Genomic DNA, 21681 nt, shown 5'->3' with positions numbered 1-21681 from the left:
TTGACTGTAGGGGGGTGCCCAGCCTCTTCCTGTGCCTGAACTTACAGCACACAGGGGGTTAAAGCATTAGTAAAAAGTCGACCACTTATTTTTAGGAGCTCCCTGCAGTGGTATGCCATAATGTGCTAGTATGTACCACATACTGGCACTTTATGGTAAACTTACCTTGCTTAAACAGAGCCCTCCAGCACTAAGCTGCCACCACTGCCGGAGCTCCCATCTTTGCTCGGTCTGACTACTGGTTTCACGATCTCTGGCTGTTTGAATGGCCAGGCTGTGATTACATCACTTACATGCATCTATATGGGATTCAATACTGCGACACAGCCCTCTGCATTCAGGGCCAGTGTCGGGACAAGGCTCCCCCCCGCTGTGAAAAGCTACAGTGCCTACAGACGATGGGATCTATACTAATGCATCAGTGACAGTGCATTAACCCCCTTCCTGCTGCATATTACCAATACCATTGCTAATTAAGCAAACTCCCCTCAGAGACTGCAGACATGATATAAGACAAGAGATGGTTAGAGACTGAGGACATGATGCAGGCGATGATAAAAGTGATCAATGCAGTCTCACCATTGCCCATCAAATGCAGCCTACCGCTGTGCCCATCAATGACGCCTCACTGTGCCCATCAATGACGCCTCACTGTGCCCATCAATGACGCCTCACTGTGCCCATCAATGACGCCTCACTGTGCCCATCACTGCAGCCTCTGACCATAATCGCAGCCTCTCTCTGACCATAGAAAATAAAAAATATTATACCGCGCTACCTGGTGAAATATAAAGCAGCAGCTCAAAATAAGTGGGATATACACAAAACAGTAAATATTATAAAACGTGAGCAGCGCTAAAAATAATTGAACAAGCATATAAAGTGATATATGTAAACAAAAAAGCCCTGAAGGACTCGGAAATAGCATATATGAAACACAATTAAGGTCACAGAAAAAAAACAAAAAGGGGGGGGTAAAAATAAGTCCAAATAGTGAAAAAATGTGAGTAAATGGATATTCAGTCCAGATAGAAGGGGGAAAGGAGTCCAACCAAAGATGTACGGATAAAAAAAATTCAATCACAAAACACCAGCATGTGAGGGGATCCACCACCGTGTGTATTATGCGCTTACCAGATGGCAAGCTTTAGTAAGCTTGTACAGCAACCTGATGGTCAATACAGGAACTGTCACACCACGGCTTTCAATGAAGGACCAGGACTCAAAACAAGGCAGCTCAATCCAACCCGACATTCAATAGGCAGGACCCAGAAATATAAAACAACGGCTCTCCATAGTGTGAAATCGTTAAGACCAAGATTTAATGTAAATAAAGATTGCACTTACATGTGAACCAGAGATAAAAGCATATAAAAAAACTGCAGCCGGCCGGCTAATGGACACCCGTTCAGGACGAGGTACGGGATATACTGTGATGACGTCAGCGCGTCTACCATCCGACGTACGTTTCGTATCACGAAGACATCGTCAAGGGAACGTTTTTTGTTTACATATATCACTTTATATGCTTGTTCACTTATTTTTAGCGCTGCTCACGTTTTATAATATCTCTCTGACCATAATCGAAGCCTCACTGTGCCCATCAATGCCGTCTCACTGTGCCCATCAATGCCGCCTCACTGTGCCCATCAATGCCGCCTCACTGTGCCCATCAATGCCGCCTCACTGTGCCCATCAATGCCGCCTCACTGTGCCCATCAATGCCGCCTCACTGTGCCCATAATAGCAGCCTCTCTGTGCCCATGAATGCAGACTCACCATAGCCTGCCCTGGATCACAGCGGACATCTCCTGCAGCGCTGTGTGTGTGTTCGGCGGCGCCATAACAAGGTCCCGCCCCCCTAAACCGGCTCGTGTGATAGGCGGAACAATGGTTCAATCTGCTACCACATGAGCCGGTCTAGGGGGTCGGAACCTTGTTACGGCGCCGCCGAACACACACAGACCCAGCTCCCCGACATACAGCGCTCCCAGCGCTGTGTGACAAACAAGAGGAGGAGGTGGGAGGGGAGCGCTGCAGCCACAGATCAAAGTGGCCCCAAGCGCCCCCCCCCTTCCTCCAGTAAATGGTCCCGCCCAGGGCATCCGCCCCTTCTGCCCACCCCTTGTACCGGCCCTGTTCAGGGCACTCTTGGTTTGCCCTGAAAGCAGTGACGTTACCTGCTATTGCTGATGTGAATACCTTCTAAATGGTGTACGTTTAGGAGACATTCACTGTACCTACAGGCTAGCTACATGATAGGCTTACCTGTAGGTACTAATGAAAAATGAGAGTTTAATAGCACTTTAATAGCTTCAGGCTCTGGGCTGTGGCTGTGGAAAAATTTCTAGATGAGGACCTGTCCCCTCTTCCCTCCTCTTCTAAAAAATGTTATTTCATTGCCTGTAGCACGATCTGAGAGTGGAGAATTATATTACTCAGACTCTCCTCCATTCACAGATCGGGTTACAGTGATCGACAGTGAAAGCAATCAAAAAATATTTCTCAATGGAGGAGGGAGTGGGGAACTTTTTCCACGGCATCACAGTCCGATGCCTAAGGTCAGCCGAAAGAAGAGGACATAGTACCCCTGCAGCAAAGATTTATCCAGGATCCAGCTACCTGCATGACGTGACATGGCTTCTAGGACAGGTAAGTAATATCACTGAAGCTGTAGAAAAGAAAGAAAAATTAAACAAAAAAAAATTACCTAAACTTCAGCCTTAAATGAACCTTATTTAGGATACCAATAAACATGACAAAACAGTAGCTGAATTCAGCTACTTTTGCCTGGATCAGCTAACAATTTTATGTCAATGGGGGTTGATTTACTAAAGGCGAATCCACTTTGCACTACAAGTGCATTTGGAAATGCAGTCCCTGTAGATCTGAGGGGGACATGCAAGGAAAATAAAAAACAGCATTTTTGCTTGTACATGATTGGATGAGAAAATCAGCAGAGCTTCTTCTCACTTCAGATCTTCCCCTCCGATCTAAAGCCACTGCAAGTGCACTTGTAGTGCAAAGTAGATTTGCCTTTAGTAAATCAACCCCAATGTGTGTCAATTAATACAGGAGCCCGCTCTGCTATTCAAGGAAGCTGGTGACATGTTTGTTCAGTTATAATACAGGGTCAATGTATTCTTATTGGTCTAAGATGTTGCCCTGGGATGATACAATCATGATGTAATCTTGGTTCCTGTGCTATATATATGCTATGACTGACTGCTCATTAGCTTGCTTACACAGCTATGGTAATGAAATATGGGTGGTGTATCCGCGCAACGGAACAGAAAATAAAGAGTAGAAAAAAATGAAAAAAATGAAAAAAATTGGGAGAAATCGCATAAAGGACTGCTGCCTCCACAGATGTGGTTTCCCCCGAGGTGGAAAAGACAGAGGTAAATGAAGGGTTAGTGTATAGGTGTGGCGCTGTCCTAATTCATAGAGATACTTTGTAATTAAATCCCATATAAAGTCGCATATAAAATATAGACCAAAATTGCATATAAAAATTCAGCAAAAATAAAACCAAACATAAAACAGCAAAGTGACCCCCTTTGGAGTGTGTGGGTGTAGCGTAGTCCTAGTTTATAAAAATATTTTATAAATCGTGTATAGTCAAATCCCACATGTAAAATCGCATGTAAATTGTGACCAAAATCGCATATAACAAATTCAATAAAAATAAAAAAGCAAGGGTGGCCCCCTTTGAATTGGGGGGGAAGGAGAGGGGAACAGAGGATGAAATCAAAAAAGTGACTTTAGCCAAAACTATTCCATCCACATAAAAACCCCATATAGTGATTTGAAAATCTTTGGCAAACATAACATAGCTGAATAATTACATAGATTAAATCGTGACTAGTGCTCAGTGCAACTTTAGTGAAAATCTTAAAATCTTCGTAGATCAAAGCAGGTGTTTGTATTAATCTTGGTGACCAGGTGCTCGTGCCTTGTGATCATGCGGACACTCACCAGCTTCTTTAACCCCTGCGGGGGTAATACACAGTCACAGTGTATGCCACTGTGCGGCACTCCACAGGCTGTTTCTGGGTCACGGTGACGTTTTAGGAATAGGAGAAGAAAGAGGAGGTCCATAGCGTAAAACCATAAACCACTGTTTATTAAACGCAGATGACAGAATGGTACTCACATTTAAGCAGTTTTTAATAGGCAACCCAATGTCATCAAAACAGGAGAGCGTCAGATTTAAATTGATGATCCTTTGGGAGATGATGCAAAAGCGTCAAAATAGGCCACGCCCTACGCGTTTCGTCATAGGGACGTCAACTGGAGCGCTCATCAATTTCATCAAAGGATCATCAATTTAAATAATAATTTTTGGCTAAAGTCACTTTTTTGATTTCATCCTCTGTTCCCCTCCCCTTCCCCCCCAATTCAAAGGGGGGGAAGTTTTATTTTTATTGAATTTGTTATATGCGATTTTGTTCAAATTTTGGTCACAATTTACATGCGATTTTACATGTGGGATTTGACTATACACGATTTATAAAGTATTTTTATAAACTAGGACTACGCTACACCCACACACTCCAAAGGGGGTCACTTTGCTGTTTTATGTTTGGTTTTATTTTTGCTGAATTTTTATATGCGATTTTGGTCTATATTTTATATGCGACTTTATATGGGATTTAATTACAAAGTATCTTACACAGCTATGCCCCCTGCTTCTGCCCATCACCCTGTTGCCAGAAATGATCACTATGGGGGGCAAAAAACTGAGAAAACGCTGCCTTCTGGCAGTAGCAGACTAAGATTACATCATTAATCTGCTGTTTTTCCTGAAGGATTTTAAGAGAAGTGTTGAAGCAGTCAGGTTAAGGCTGCATTCACACATGAGCATAGAGTCCTTGAGGGGTTGTACTGTGATTTTGGCACTTTTTTTGCACGATTTTGAGCTTTGGTGTTTTTAGCCAATAGTGAAAACTCATCTGTTGCAACCTTTGTTGCTAGGTATTTCAGCTTTTCCATTAGCTTTTATTTTTATTATTTATTTATTTATTTTTTCTGTTAGGGTAAGGGGTTAGAGTTAAAGTGGGATGTAAACCCTTTCCTATACCCAGTGAAGTGAACAGCTTCAGATGATACATAGAGATTAAACAAATCTCCCTACATAAGTTTTACATATATATATCTGCTGTCTTCAGCTTGCAATATTCTTTAGAATTCTGACATTGTGTTAGAATTTTCACTTCCTCATTTAGCAGTAGGCATGGATTCTTGGCATACGCTGTGTGACAGGTCCTCCCCCTCCACATAGGCAGCAGAAGGAAGAAATGTGCAGAGCTGTGCTGTGACAAGACAAGCTCTCAGCTAATTTATACTATATATCAGCTATTTATACCACCCACCCCGACACAAATTTCAGGCTGGTTTTATCTTGGTTGTCGGAGAACTTGTGAGAAGTTATTATGCTGAAGAATGAAACAGCAGAAAGACACGAGACTTGGGTTTGGAGAGAGATAAGTAAACCTTGCAGATATATGTGACTAGGTCAAATTTCATGAATCGGGTTTACATCTACTTTAAAGGTTAAGTTTTTGAGTTATTTATATTTTGTCGGGGTGCCACTACTATAAAAAACCTCCTATCCCCTCTAACATAACAATATGTGTCCCTGTGCCCGTGTTATATAAGAAATATGCCGATCTGTACCTATTTTGGAGCGGTTCCTGGTGCTCACGTGACTCCTCGGCTCTTTCCTCTGCCTGGCTGACAGCTCCAGCGGGTGGGGCCGAGCACTCCCAAAGACGTCAGCCGGCGAAGTGAGGAGAGAGAGCCGGGAGGCGCTCTGAAATAAGTACAGATCGGCTATTTTTATATAACAGAAGCACAGGGACACAACAATATGCTACAGAGGGGATGGGATGTTTATATTGTAGTTATAAATGGCAGCACAAGGGGAGGGGGCAGGCGCTGGACACAAGCAGGGCACCTAAACTGACCACGGTGTCAGGGCGCAGCAGCCATGATAAACCATGGTCAGTTTACAGGGGGGAGGGTATAGCCAGGCAGGATCAGCCAGATTTTTTTTTAGGCGATAGAAGGGGCCAAATTATACAGCACAAGCACTGTGCTGTATAAAATGATTCAACCACTTTAATACAGAGCATTTTCAACCACTTCCTGCCCAGGCCAATTTTCAGCGCTGTCACAATTTGAATGACATTTGCGCGGTCATACACTGCACCGAAATGAAATTTTTATCATTTTTTTTCCCCACAAATAGAGCTTTCTTTTGGTGGTATTTGATCATCTCTGCGGTTTTTTTTTTTTTGCGCTCTAAACAAAAAGAAGAGTGACAAGTTAAAAAAAAAAAAAAAAAAAAAAAACACCCACAATATATTTTTTACTTTTTGCTATAATATCCAATTTAAAAAAAAAAAAAAAAAATTTTCTTCCCTCAGTTTAGGCCAATATATATATTCTTCTACTTTTTTTGGTAAAAAAAAAAATCTCACTAAGCGTATATTGATTGGTTTGCGCAAAAGTTATAGTGTCTACAAAATAGGGGATAGGTTTATGGCATTTTTATTATTTATTTATTTTATTTTTTTACTAGTAATGGCGATGATCTGCGATTTTTATATCGTGACTGCAACATTGCGGCGGACATATCGGACACTTTTGACACCATTTTGGGACCATTCACATTTATACAGCGATCGGTGCTATACAAATGCATTGATTGCTGTATAAATGTCACTGGCAGGGAAGGGGTTAACACTAGGGGGCAATTAAAGGCTTAAATTGTGCTACCTAGGGAGCGATGCTAACTGTAGGGGCCGGGGTTTTACAAGGGGAGGAGACTGATCGGTGTTCCTCTGATCTGACAGGATGTGGATCTGTGGGTTTACACAGATTACACAATAGCGGGCGCCCGGCGGACATCGAGGCCGCCGGGCACGCGCATTGGCTCCCGAGTGACGTGGCGGGGGCGCGCGCCCCTCAGCCGGCCGGGAAGCCCAGGATGTCATATGACGCCCGCCCGGCATGGGAGATCCCTCCTGCGTTCATCATATGATAATGGGCAGGATAGGAAGTGGCTAAGGGAACAGAATCTGTTTTTTGATTTTTTTTGGTTAACCACTTCCCGACCGCCGCACGACTATATACGTCCTAAGTTTGAACGGGGATATCGTTGTTATGGCAGCAGCTTGCTGCCATAACCCCGGTATCCCCGTTTTCGTGCGGCGGCCGGCTTTCAGATAAAAGTGGTCCCTGCGTTGGATTCGCCGCGAGATCACTTATCGGTGGTGGGAGAGGGGCCCCCCCTCCCGCCGCGATCCGGTGCCCTCCGCCGCTTACCGGAGCTGTCGGTAGCGGCGGAGGCGATCGCGTCCTCTGTCGTTGTGTGTCAGGAGATGAGTGAGGCCAAGATGGCGCTCACTCGTCTCCAAGATACTGCTGGGCAGAAGCGACGTCAAAACGTCACTTCCGTCCACGCCTCTTAAAGACATATTTTTTCAAATGTCATTTTTCTAAATGACTTTTTTTTTTTTTTTTTTTTTTTTTATTGCATTTTAGTGTAAATATGAGATCTGAGGTCTTTTTGACCCCAGATCTCATATTTAAGAGGTCCTGCCATGCTTTTTTCTATTACAAGGGATGTTTACATTCCTTGTAATAGGAATAAAAGTGACACAATTTTTTTTTTTTAAACAGTGTAAAAATAAATAAAATATTTTAAAATAAATAATTAAAAAAAAAATTTTTAAAACCCCCCTGTCCCGACGAGTTCGCGCGCAGAAGCGAACGCATACGCGAGTAGCGCCCGCATATGAAAACGGTGGTCAAACCACACATGTGAGGTATCACAGCGACCGGTAGAGCGAGAGCAATAATTCTAGCCCTAGACCTCCTCTGTAGCGCAAAATATGAAACCTGTAGAATTTTTTAAACGTCGCCTATGGAGATTTTTGAGGGTAAAAGTTTGACGCCATTCCACGAGCGGGCGCAATTTTCAAGCATGACATCTTGGGTATCAATTTACTTGGCGTAACATTATATTTCACAATATTAAAAAAAAATTGGGATAACTTTACTGTTGTTTTATTTTTTTATTCAAAAAAGTGAATTTTTTCCAAAAAAAGTGCGCTTATAAGACCGCTGCGCAAACACGGTGCAAAAAAAAGTATTGCAATGACCGCCATTGTATTCTCTAGGGTGTTAGAAGAAAAACCATATATAATGTTTGGGGGTTCTAAGTAATTTTCTAGCAGAAAAACCTGTTTTAAACATGTAAACACCTAAAATCCAAAACGAGGCTGGTCCTTAAGTGGTTAATAAACACTTTATTATTTATGTATTATTTACACATGATTTTATTTATAATGATTTTTAGAAATTAGCGTATTTATATTTAAAATGTGAGACAAAATGCGACACAAAAATGAACGAATGACGCAATTGCAAAAAAAGCTCAAATCTGTCCGATTCGAGGTACAAAAAAAAAAAACAACTTTTTTGAGCTTCAGGCAAACCATCGCCACAGAGAATAATTGAGTTTTTTTCCCTCCAGCATTCGAGCTTCAAGCTACAACATGCTGGAGGTGCAAATGGGGCCTAAGGGCTGCTTTTCAATATCAAAACAGCATTTTTTTTTATTGTATTGCTGAAATATATATATATATATATATATATATATATATATATATATATATATATATATATATATATATATATATATATATATATATATATATATATATATATATATCTATACATACATATATACACACACACTTGAAAAAGTTCATAATTGGTTCAACTTTAAAATGTAAATTTCCAGACAGACTTTTTGTTCTAGTTTGTTAGAACTCAGGTCTTTGTTCCGAGGGAGGATTTCTCTCTGTAAATCAAAACTACAAACCTAGTACAAAAAGTTACCCATTTGAGCGATACACTACTTTTAAGAATACAAATCATCCCCGGGCAGAGAAAAAAAAAAAAGAAGAAGGGCATGAGCATTTGAGAATATCGGTCCATACAAATGTATACAGTAATACCTTTTTTTATATCTGTAAATGCATTAGCCAATTAGGAAATACACATTTAAAAACACAAACAGGATGCTATATCCACTAAAACATTGTGTAGAATTATCAAAAAATAAAAAAATAAATTAGTACTCTTAAAAATGGTCTCACTTCTGAACCCTGAACTGTAAATATCCTTTGTAAGAGAAAAAAAAAAAAAAAAAAAAAAAAAAAAGCATGACAGGACCTCTTTAACCACTAGGCGTCCGCGCTATAGCCAAAAGACGGCTACAGCGCGGACTCCAATTGCCGGGAGGGCGTCCCTGGACGTCCTCCTGTTCACTTCTGCGATGCACGCTCCCGTGAGCGCGCATCGGGGGAAATTCTGCTCTGGACGTGTCCCTTCGACACAGCCAGTCACAGATCGCCGTAAACGGCCAATCACAGCGGCCGTTTACAGCGCGATCCAAGCTTCCAGTGAGAGATGATCTCAAATGTAAACATATGAGATCATCTCTCATTGCCGGCTTTCTCTCCTCACACAGAGACCGTGTGTGAGGAGGGAAAGCGATCTGTGAAACTGTGAGTGAAAAGCTTTTAGTTGAAACACCCAACAGTGCCACAGTGCTCATTACTGTTGCTGCCATCTGTCGTCAGTGCCACCTGCCACATCAGTGCCACCTGTCAGTGTCACCTGCCACACCAGTGCTACCTGTCTGTCACTCACCACATCAGTGTCACCTATCAGTGCCATCTATCACCAATGCAATCTGCCAGTGTCATGTGTCACCAGTGCCACATATCAGTGCCATTTTTCATCACTATGTCACAAAGAGTATATTCAGCCGAGGAGGCATATAATATTCTTGCGGCCGACAAGAGCAACGGGGAGCTCTCCGCTTCGGATTCCTATTCAGATTCTGAGTCTGACGTGGACTACGAGCCTGTCCTCAGCAGCGGTACACTGACAGCCTCAGAGGAGGAGGATGAGAGTCCGCTCGCCAGACGAAGACGTACTGGTGAGGATGCAGTGCCATCCACCAGCACCTCAGTGCCATCCACCAGCACCGCAGTACCTCGACAAAGGCCACGTACCAGTGGGGTGTCACCTTAGGCCCAAAGGGTTAGGTCCCATGCCAGCCTTCCCTACTCCCTTGAGAACCCCTTATGGCTTCCTCCTAATTCAGGAGAAGCTATCATTCCCCCTTTTACTGCCCAGCCAGGAGTCCACGTGAACACAGAAAATTTTTCACCAATAGATTTTGTTCAACCTTATTTTTACTGAGGACATGCTTGCATAGATTGTGGCCCGGTGCAACCTATATGCCCAATACATAGCAAGTAACCCAACGTCCTATTATGCCCGTCCCTACGAATGGAGAGCCCTAACAGTGGAGGAGTTTAGAATTTTTTGGGGCCTCACATTCTGTATGGGACCAACCAAAAAAAATGTATTACGTTCCTATTGGTCTACTCTCCCCATCCACCACATGCCCATCTTTTCCTCTGTAATGCCCAGGACCAGATATCTCATGATTATGAGATTCCTACAGTTCAATGACAATATCCAGTGCCCTCCCCGAAATGACCCAAATTTTGACAAGCTTTATAAAATTCGCCCACTACTAAAATATTTTTCTGATATCTTCCCCCAGTTATTTACCTCAGACCAGCACATATGTGTGGATGAGTCTCTCGTCAAATTTAGTGGCAGGTTGGGCATAAAACAATTTATTCCCACCAAAAGGGCCCGCTATGGGGTGAAAATGTATAAATTATGCGACCGAGCTACAGGGTATAGCTATGCCTTCATGGTATACGAAGGGAAGGACACCCAGCTACATCCCCCTAATTGCCCAGAATATATTGGATCGAGTGGGAAAGTCGTTTGGGAACTCATAAACCCACTCCTGGAGAAAGGCTACCATCTGTATGTGGACAATTTTTACACTAGTCTGCCCCTATTCCACAATCTTCACAGACAGAAGACTCCAGCATGTGGCACCGTAAGGAAGAACCGGAAGGGCTTTCCTCAAAACCTCGTGAACAAAAAGCTAAGAAGAGGGGAGATGGAGAGCTTACAGAATGAGGAAATTCAGGTTGTGAAGTGGAGAGACAAAAGGGACGTCTACGTGCTTTCATCAATCCACAATAATACAGTCGTGGAGATAACCAGGAGGAATGGGGTAATCCAAAAGCCAACATGTATCTACGAATACAACAAATTTATGGGGGGTGTCGACTTCAACGACCAGATGCTCGAACCCTACCTTGCCACGAGACGAACATACCAGTGGTATAAAAAAGTTTCAATTTATTTGTTCAATTTGGCCATATATAACAGCTACGTCATTTATCATAAATCCACTGCAAGCCCCAAATCCTTCCTTGGATACCAGGAGGAAATCACCACTGCCCTTGTATTCCCGAACGGCCCACCAGAAACCATTCGATCCGATGTGATTAGTAGACTCTCCGAATGCCACTTTCCCGAAAAAATCCCCCCCAGACCAACAGGCCAAAAACGGCAGAAAAAATGCCGGGTTTGCACCAAAGGAGGAGTGAGAAGAGACACTACTTTTTATTGTCCCCAATGTCCTTCCCAACCAGGCCTCTGCATAGTTGACTGTTTCCGCCGTTACCATACTTCACTAAATTATTAGTGAAGTATGGTAAACATAACCCTCACTTCCTGCCATTTACCTTCAAACCCCTTATACCTCTGCTTGATCTGTAACTGACCCTGGCTTGTTTTTCGACCACGCTTCTGCCTACCGATTCTGTTTATATCTCTGCCTGATCTGGAACTGACCCTGGCTTGTTATTCGACCACGCTTCTGCCTATCGATTCTGTTCAGAAGAATAGACTCTCAAAGATTAGTGTGGAAAATTGCCACCATCCCTAAACAGTGCAAACAAGAACCTCATGTAAATGGGATTTTAAGGGCAATATTAACAAAAGAGAAAAATTAAAAAATATCAATTTTATTTTTACAAAAATTTAAAAACAATTTATACAAATAGCAAATATATAAACATAAGAAAAAAAGTGATACAATACAGTAGTGGCAAAAAGTTATTGAATCCAACGCGTTTCGAAATAGTTAATTTACAAAGTTCTTCAGGGATAAATTTTTGCCAATATAAAAATCATGGTTGACATAGCGGATTCTCAGTGAGTCACTCAGAAATTCCCACCTGATCTGTAAGGGTCTTTTAACGTGCAAAAGAGCCCCCAGGTATTAAAATCCAAGGAGAGGCGCCCAAATACACCAAGCAGAAAACAGCTTATAAGGACGGAAATGTAGAATCTTGCATCGACTATGCGAGTTTGTGTGTCTTCAAATGATGAAAAAAAAAGGGGGATTTAAATAACTAAGAATAGAAACAAGGAATTTTGATCCACAGTCTTAGTATATGCATCTCCCACAGCTGAGCACACAGACACATTCAGAGTCCACAAGATCCATCTGGGAGGGGCAATGATCCCTCCGTTCCTAATAAAAACACACTATTGTCTATTCCACAAAGAGTGATCAGTGGGGTGACGCTGACTATTTCGAAACGCGTTGGATTCAATAACTTTTTGCCACTACTGTATTGTATCACTTTTTTTCTTATGTTTATATATTTGCTATTTGTATAAATTGTTTTTAAATTTTTGTAAAAATAAAATTGACATTTTTTAATTTTTCTCTTTGTTAATATTGCCCTTAAAATCCCATTTACATGAGGTTCTTGTTTGCACCGATTCTGTTCATACCTCTGCCTGATCTGGAACTGACCCTGGACTGTTTGACCATCCTTTTTGCCTGCCTCTTGGACTGATCTTGTACCCTGCCACTGGACTAGTGGGATTCATAACACAGGGGTCTCACATATGTGAGGGGCTTCAGAATTGTTTTTCTGGATGAAGAAAACATTTTTTTTGTTATCTCATTCCTAGATTAGGGTCTGGAGACTCGGAGGCTTCAAAGAGATTTGGGTGGGAGAAGCCTCTACCCCTGTCCCCATTCTGTCCTGAACGAGGCCCTACTTTTGCCTGCTGCCTGTAGGACCTATTCCATCATGCCTCTGCCTGTCGCATGAACTGACCACACCACATGGATGGACCATGTTCCTGCCTACTACCAGGATCAATATTTTGGCACTGCTGACAATCTCTGCCTGCACTGACCCTGGACTGTATATGGACAGTATCCCTGCCTGCTGCCTGTACTGACTATGGACAGTGTTCCTGCCTGTTGCCTGGACAATTGCGTTCGCTTTTGCTGACCAAGTCCCTGCCTGCTGCCTGGACCAGTGCTATCCTCCTGTGGACAACTGTGCTACTAAAACCACAGGTAATCTTTTTTTTTACCCTTTGCTCAGCAGAATGTATTTTGGGGTTTAATTCTTGGTATGTGCATGCTATGTGTCCCTAGAACACCTGACTGTGTTCCTTGTATGTGGCCAGGCTGTGTAAAAGTCTTACACATGTGGTATCGCTATACTCAGGATTAGCAGCAGAATGTATTTTGAGGTGTCATTTTTGCTATGTACATGCTATGTGTTGGAAATAGCCTATAAATGGACAACGTTGTGTAAAAAAAAAAAAAAAAAAAAAAAAGCGTTTTCATTTTTTTCCACATTTTCCAAAAACTTCTAGAAAAAATGAACCGTTCAAAAGACTCAGTATGCCTCATAGATTATACGTTGGGGTGTTAGCTTTCCAAAATGTGGTCATTTTGTGGGCGTTTCCATTGTCCTGGTGCTCCAGGGCCTTCAAAAGTGTATTAGGTAGTTAACAAGTTAGATGTGTCATTTATGCTCCTAGAACACTTGATGGTGCTCCCTGCATGTTGGGCCTCTCTATGTGGCTAGGCTGTGAAAAAGTCCCACACATGTGGTATCGCCATACTTAGGAGGAGTAGCAGAATGTATTTTGGGGTGTCATTTGTGGTATACACATGCCATGTGAGAGAAATAACCAATTACAATGACAATTTTGTGGGAGGAAAAAAAAATCTTCATTTTGCAAAGAATTGTGGGAAAAAAAATGACAACATCAAAAACCTCACCACGCATCTTACTGAATACCTTAGAATGTCTACTTTCAAAAAAGGGGTCATTTGGGGGGTATTTGTACTGTCCTGACTTGTTCGGGTCACAAGAAATGAGATAGGCCACCAGTACATCAGGTGTGATCAATTTTGTATGATTTGCACCATAACTTGTAGACTCTAACTTTCACACAGACCAAATAATATCCACTAATTTTGGTTATTTTTACCAAAGATATGTAGCAGTATAAATTGTGGCCAAAATTTATGAAGAAAAATTTATAACTTGCAAAATTATCACAGAAACGAAGAAAAATGCGTTTTTTTTTTCTAAATTTTCGGTCTTTTTTCATTTATAGCGCAAAAAATAAAAAGCCCAGAGGTGATCAAATACCACCAAAAGAAAGCTGTATTTGTATGAAAAAAAGGACACAAAATTCATTTGGGTACAGTATTACATGACTGAGTAATTGTCATTCAAAGTGTGAGAGCGCTGAAAGATGAAAATTGGTCTGGTCGCAAAGAGAGTTTAAGTGCCCAGTTGTCAAGTGGTTAATGTGAGATCTGGGGCCAAAAAGACCTCAGATCTCACATTTACTCTTAAATGCAATAAAAAATAAATTTAAAAAAAGTCCATTTAAGGCCGTTGGGCGGAAGTGACGTTTGACGCTGCTTCCGTCGTCAACATCATTGAGTCGAGTGGGGACCAGAATTCCCTCACTCGACTTCCAGCCTCTGAAGGGAAAGGATCGGATTGTCTCCGCTGCTACCAACAGCTCCGGTAAGCGACGGAGATGACCGGAATGCGTTGGGAGGGAGCGCCTCTCCCGCCGCCGATAAAAGTGATCTGGCAGCAATATAAAAGTGGCATATATACATATAAATATTGCCTTTAGTGATACTTGAACTGTGCTTCTTTAATGTAGTTATGAAGCCGCATTTTCTTTTTTACCTTAATGCATTCTTTGCATTAGGGTAAAAAAAAAATGTTTAGGAATCAGTATGCCCCCCCAAAAGTAAAGCCTGAAATATAGCCAATGATAGCAGTCCACAGAGGAAACAGTTGCCAGAGTGACCATAAATTCATTAAAAAGAGAAGTATACTTCTTGTGGGTCACAGAAGTGCACTTACTTGTGTACTCCTGTGACCCAGAATTAGCTGAAAGCGGGCTAAAGCCCCCTGTCAGTTGATGTCACAGAGAGATTGCAGATTCTGGCATCCACTCATATGCCTTACAGGCAGCTGCTCCCGCCACAGCCCAATGCCCTAGTGAGGGGCAATCACAGCTTTCTGCTCAAAGCAGACCCAAGAACAGTCACATGTTGTGATGAAACGTGCGTAGGGATTGGCCGGAAGTCTGAAAGACAGGAAGTTATGCAAGGAGTGTGTTTGACACATGGATACACAGAGATAAGCTTGTTTTTATCTTTTTAAATGTAAGAGGCAAGTTGGCATTTCTAATAAACTGTATTATCTTTATATATTACACTATGGGAGGCCTGTTTTCTTTTATTTCTTTTAATGGCGAATATTGAACGTCCATAACAGAACCAGGAGATCCTGAGGCTAACCAAGCTGTCAGCAGGGAGAAGGTTTATTCAGCAGATCGCGAACCAAGTCCATAACCATCCACACTGACATCGTTTGGAAACATGGACGATATACAGGCGATCCCCTCTCAGATTAGAAACAGATTATTGAGAAGAGACATCCAGGAGATCAAGGAAGCCCAGAAGATCTGGAGTTCATTTATGGAGATCTGTGATCCAATTTGCGCTCTTTGACCTCCCTGAGTAAGGGGGGGGGAGTCGCTGGCGGTCCGGTAAGCCTTCCTTTTACTAGAGGTGACGGGTATCACGAGGTCAAGCAATCACACCAAGTCACATATTCATATGAAGAGATCGATCTCTCTCTCTCTCTCTAGCGTTTTATATGTGATGTATGATAACACTGTTCACATTATATGGTCACTAATGGGGCCGAGTAAATCTATTATTCTTCTCCCCAAAATATTGTATGTAATATGGCACACCCCAATATACCTACCTCTGAAGTACTTCAAATCTCTCAAGGCTCTGCTTAACCACTTCCCTACCCAGCCACAGTCATATGACGTCCTGGGATGGGATCTCCCATCCTGGGTGGACGTCATATGACGTCCTGGGATTCCCGGCCGTCTAGGGGGCGTGCGCCCGCCGCGTTGCTCGGCACCCGATGCATGTGCCCGGCGGCCGCGATGTCCGCCGGGCACACGCGATTGCCCGTTAACCGGGCCGGACCGTGGATCTGTGTGTGTAAACACACAGATCCACAGCCTGTCAGGTGAGAGGAGACCGATCTGTGTTCCCAGAACGGAGGAACACTGATCGGTCTCCTCCCCTTGTACGTCCCCTCCCCCTACAGTTAGAAGCATTCCCTAGGAAACATATTAACCCCTCCCCGCCCCCTAGTGGTTAACCCCTTCACTGCCTGTCACATTTACACAGTAATCAATGCAATTTTATAGCATTGATCGCTGTATAAATGTGAATGGTCCCAGGGGCGTGGCCTGGACCGGCATGGCGTAGGAAGCTAGAAACGAGAGCTCCGCTTACCCACTATCCGTGCTTTAAGATCCTCGAGGTACTACTGCTGAACTAACACCCACGAGAGGAAGCCCTGTCTCTCCTGACTCCCAGGGAACATGTCGCCGCCGAAACAAAAATCAGACCCGGCTGCAAAGCTGGCCAAATACAGGAACTCAGACAAGGAAGTTGGAGGAGAAAATGGCGCCGGCTTCTCTCCCCATGCTGAATCAGCGGCGGAAGACACGGCGCGAGTGCTGGAGGCAATATCAGATTGCAAGAGCACACTAACCAGCAAGATTGAGGAAGTTAAGGTGGATGTCTCATTAATACGCCAAGATTTGCAGAAACTGAGAGACAGAGTGACCGAGACAGAAGCCCGCATCAGCCGCGTGGAGGACGAACTACCGCCCTTACAGGTACACACCGAGCGACTGCAGCACCAACTTAACATGGTGCTGGTTAAGCAGGACGACATGGAAAATCGCCTGCGAAGGTGCAATCTGCGGTTCGTAGGCCTGCCTGAAGGATCAGAAGGCTCTGACCCCCCCTTATTCCTAGAGAAACTGCTGATAGATACATTCGGAAGAGCTGAATTCTCCACCTCCTTTGTGGTTGAAAGGGCGCACAGGCTGGCGGCTAAACCTCCCCCCCAGGGCGCCCCGCCGAGGACATTCATCGCTAAGATGCTCAACTTCCGTGATCGAGACGCCATACTCACGAGACTCACGAGAACAAAGGGTAACATACCCTTCCAAAACGTGGAGATTAAGGTGTTCCCGGATTTCTCAGCGGAGGTCCAAAAGAAGAGGGCCCTGTTTACAGAAGCGAAACGCCAGCTACGAATCCGCCATTACTCTTACGCAATGCTTTTCCCAGCGAGGCTGCGGGTTGTTGGAGAGGACAGGGCTCACTTCTTTGATACACCTGAGGCTGTTCTTACCTGGCTCGAAAACAAAGAAGCTCCGCGCCGCGATCCTGCCTGAAACATCCACCTGATGTCCAGCAAAGGAGGGAATAGGCCCTACAACAACTTCACATCTCCCTGAAACCTGCAAATTCTCCACCTTACAGGTACTCTTACAAAAAATTTATGCTTTCCGCTGCAACATTCCTGTGTCTGGATCAGCTACACCTGCACTTCTTCTGTGGAAGGACTATCCGCTCCCTGGCACCCATGGACGTGGTCATGATGATCCTTTCGACACCATACGGACATTGCTGCCACCACAACAATCCACAGGACTTGCGTGAGTATCCTCATAAAAGGACCAACTCAGAAACTTGCCAGAAATACAGCTAGTACCCCTCACTAGTCTTACAGTCAGTGGCAGGCGGTCACTCGGTAAGACACTCGCAATGGGGAATATGGAACTGTCCCCCATTTCGGTGCACTGGCTCCTGATGCTCCTGCTTGTTTCGCAGCGAAGTATCGCCCCCCTAGCCGCGGATGTCCGGCCGGATCCCGCGTGTTCTTATTTTTTGTTTTTTCTTAGTAACAGTTGCCTTAGGGCACAAGCGAAGTTTCCCTGGTACGCCCGGCATAGGCAAACTGCATGTATATATAAATGGATGCATTTCTTACCCGGGCACGCCAGTGCGTTAACGCAGCATGTTTCAAGCTGCTATGTTGGGGTAATGTTTGGTTTAAAAATTTCACATTAAAAAGGTAATAGTTCGTGGTGTCCACCTCTCTCCATACTGTCCGTGTACTCCAAGCGATATATTAACAGCTCTCATATACTACTAGACTGTTATATCCTTCTACTCGTCCCTATATATTTTAAAGAGAGGGAGGGAAAGGGAAGTGAGGTATCTGTTACATATGGGAATGATGATACCGTCTCTGTAAACGTATATATGGCACGCAAACATAAAAAAATCAAACCATGTTGGAGATTAAATGTTTGACCTGGAGCGTGAGAGGTCTCAGGGCCAAGCCCAAACGCAATGCAGTATTGGCGTATCTCAAGTCCCAACACGTGGACATTGCGGTACTTGTTGAGACCCATATCACAGGGCAACTCCAAACGACACTCAAGAAACCCTGGGTGGGGTGGCTATACCAGGCCCCGTACTCCACTAACTCCAGAGGTGTAGCTGTACTTGTGGCCAAAACAGTACAATTCGTGCTTCTTGCTCTTAAATCCGATCCACAGGGTAGATTCTTATTTTTGCATGCCAAGGTGAATGGGCTGGAAATGTTAATCATGGCATTTTATATACCACCACCCTTCCAACTAAATGTCATACATGAGGGGATGATGTACATGTCACAACTCCCTACGGTTCCGGTGATATGGCTAGGCGATTTCAATAATGTAATGAATAGGGAGTTGGACCGTATGTCAACAGCGCCTCAAGATGATGTTGCCCAGCCGTATACTAGATTTAGCAAGATGATCACAGACCTGGCCCTCATAGACACCTGGAGACACTGTAACCCATCAGGGAAGGCATACTCCTGCTTTTCCACATCACACAATACCATGTCACGTATTGACCTCATATTTATCTCAGGTACTCTCATCTCCCTACTTGACAAAGTAGGATTTAACCCACGTATCCTATCTGATCATGCCCCATATTGGATTATGCTTAAGATTGACGCTCCCCCTCGGACATACAGCTGGAAGCTAAATCCGTTTTGGCTGACGGTTGTCCCTGACCTGGAGGATACGGCCAGTGAATGGGAGTTCTTCTTCCACACGAACAAGGACACGGCACCCCCCGAGATTATATGGGACACTTTTAAAACCCACGCCCGAATGATCTTATCACAACGCATAGCCCGGTACCGCAAAACCTCTTCCCAGATTCTCACACAAGCAGAACACTCCCTGGCGGGGGCAGAAAAGAACTTCACAAACGACCCCTCCGCACTAACAGCAGATCAATTAAAATTACAGGCAAGAATAGTGAATAACCTATACTTTGAAAAGGCTGATAGGAAAATCTTTTATAACAAACAAAGACACTATGAGTGTGGGGAGCGGGCGGGGCGACTCTTGGCATACCTAGCACATCTGGACCACAGACCTCCCACGGTGGTGGCACTTCGGTCTGCGGCCGGTGGGATGTTGACAGATCCTGATGACGTGGCCAGGGAGTTCCGCGACTTTTACGCATCCCTGTACTCATCCAGTGTGGACGCCTCTGTAGAGGCAATAAAGACCCTGCTATCCAACATAGATCTCCCCCACCTTACACAACTTCAAATAGATCAACTAGAGGCCCCCATTACCGAAAGTGAAGTCACCAAGGCTATTTCATCGCTTAATACCTCAAAGGCTCCTGGGTCTGACGGGTTGCCCTTGGAATTCTACAAAACGTATAGCGAGGCACTGACCCCAAAACTCTGTGAATTATTTTCCAATATATTTAAATCTGAAACCCTTCCCCTGTCTATGCGCGAAGCCAATATAGTACTGATACCCAAACCAGGGAAAAACCCAGAGGTCCCAGAGTCCTACCGCCCGATATCTCTCCTTCAAATAGATGTAAAAATCTTGGCCAAGATCCTGGCGCTCCGCTTAAATACAGTGATCCTTTCACTAATTCATCCGGACCAAACTGGTTTCATGCCAGCTAAAAACACGGCATATAATTTGCGCAGACTCTACATGAACGTCCAAGCTGAGCATGACACCTTGGGCTCCAGGGTGGTGGTGTCCCTGGATGCCGCAAAGGCGTTCGATTCCGTTGAATGGACGTATTTGTGGGAATGCCTCACAAAATTTGGGTTCGGACCCCGCTTTATTAAATGGATCCGATTACTATATCAGAGCCCTTGCGCCAGGATCTTGGTCAACGGAAAGGTCTCGGAATCGTTCCCTCTTTCGAGGGGCACTCGGCAGGGGTGTCCACTTTCTCCCCTTTTGTATGCCCTAGCAGTAGAACCCCTCGCTGCATCCCTTAGAGCACACCCAGGTGTTGTGGGACTCACTCGCGGTACCCTGATGGAAAAAATTAGTTTATACGCTGACGACATGCTATTATACCTTGCAGACTCAGGCATGTCTTTACAATTGGCCCTAGAAACAATTCAAACCTTCGGCAATTACTCAGGACTGAAAATTAACTGGGATAAGTCCCAGATCCTCCCCATAGATGTCAGTGTACCTACCAGAGAACAGTCCAACTCCCCACTTCTTAGAGTCAGCAAGATGACTTACCTGGGGATAGTGATAACGCGATCACCAGAAGACTACGTACGCCTCAACTTAGAACCCCTAATAGCAGTACTAAAACGCAAAACACAGATATGGGCCAAACTACCCCTAGGGGTGATGGGTCGAGTCAATCTAATTAAAATGGTCCTTCTTCCCAAATTTTTATATGTACTATGGCACGCCCCGATCTACTTACCCCTGTGAATATTTAAATCCATTGAGGCTATTCTCAACTCATTTGTATGGGGATCAGGCCGTCACAAACTATCCTGGCAAACGTTGAAAAACCCGACAGAATTGGGGGGTGCGGCTCTACCGGACTTCAACCTCTATTACCTGGCGGCGCAAATGTCCCAGTTTTTCCACCTAGATAAACATGACAAACAGCGTTGCCTGTCCCTGATCTGTGCTCCACGGGGACCCCGAACTTCACACCCCTTTCAAATTCTTTTTTTAGGCCCTAACAAAATGGATAACAAAAAAGGAATGCTATACCATTACTGCAGGGTGTGGGAAGTAGTAAAACACAAACTCAAATTGCCGCCTACACACTCCCACACGCCACTATGGAACAATCCTGAACTGGGAGAACTCCACAAGGTACCAAACCTAGAATTATGGCTTCAATACGGCATTGGATTTATGTCAGATGTCTACCAGGACAATGTTTTACAATCTTTCCAATGCCTTAAAACAAAATTTGACCTCCCAAACAGTATGTTCTTCCGTTATCTCCAGCTCCGTCACGCCCTCCAAGCCCAGTTTGGTAGGGCCCCTCCTGAGGTGGAACGCGCGGATGTCTTGCATATTATATTGGGCACCGAGCATCGCAAGCTCATTTCAGAATTCTATAACTTGCTGCTAAGACCCACTGCGGTCTCCATTGCATATGGGTTAAAA

This window comes from Aquarana catesbeiana, linkage group LG02 (genome assembly GCF_042186555.1).
Source record: "Aquarana catesbeiana isolate 2022-GZ linkage group LG02, ASM4218655v1, whole genome shotgun sequence".
Classification (NCBI taxonomy): Eukaryota; Metazoa; Chordata; class Amphibia; order Anura; family Ranidae; genus Aquarana; species Aquarana catesbeiana.
This window is presented reverse-complemented; position numbering follows the sequence as displayed.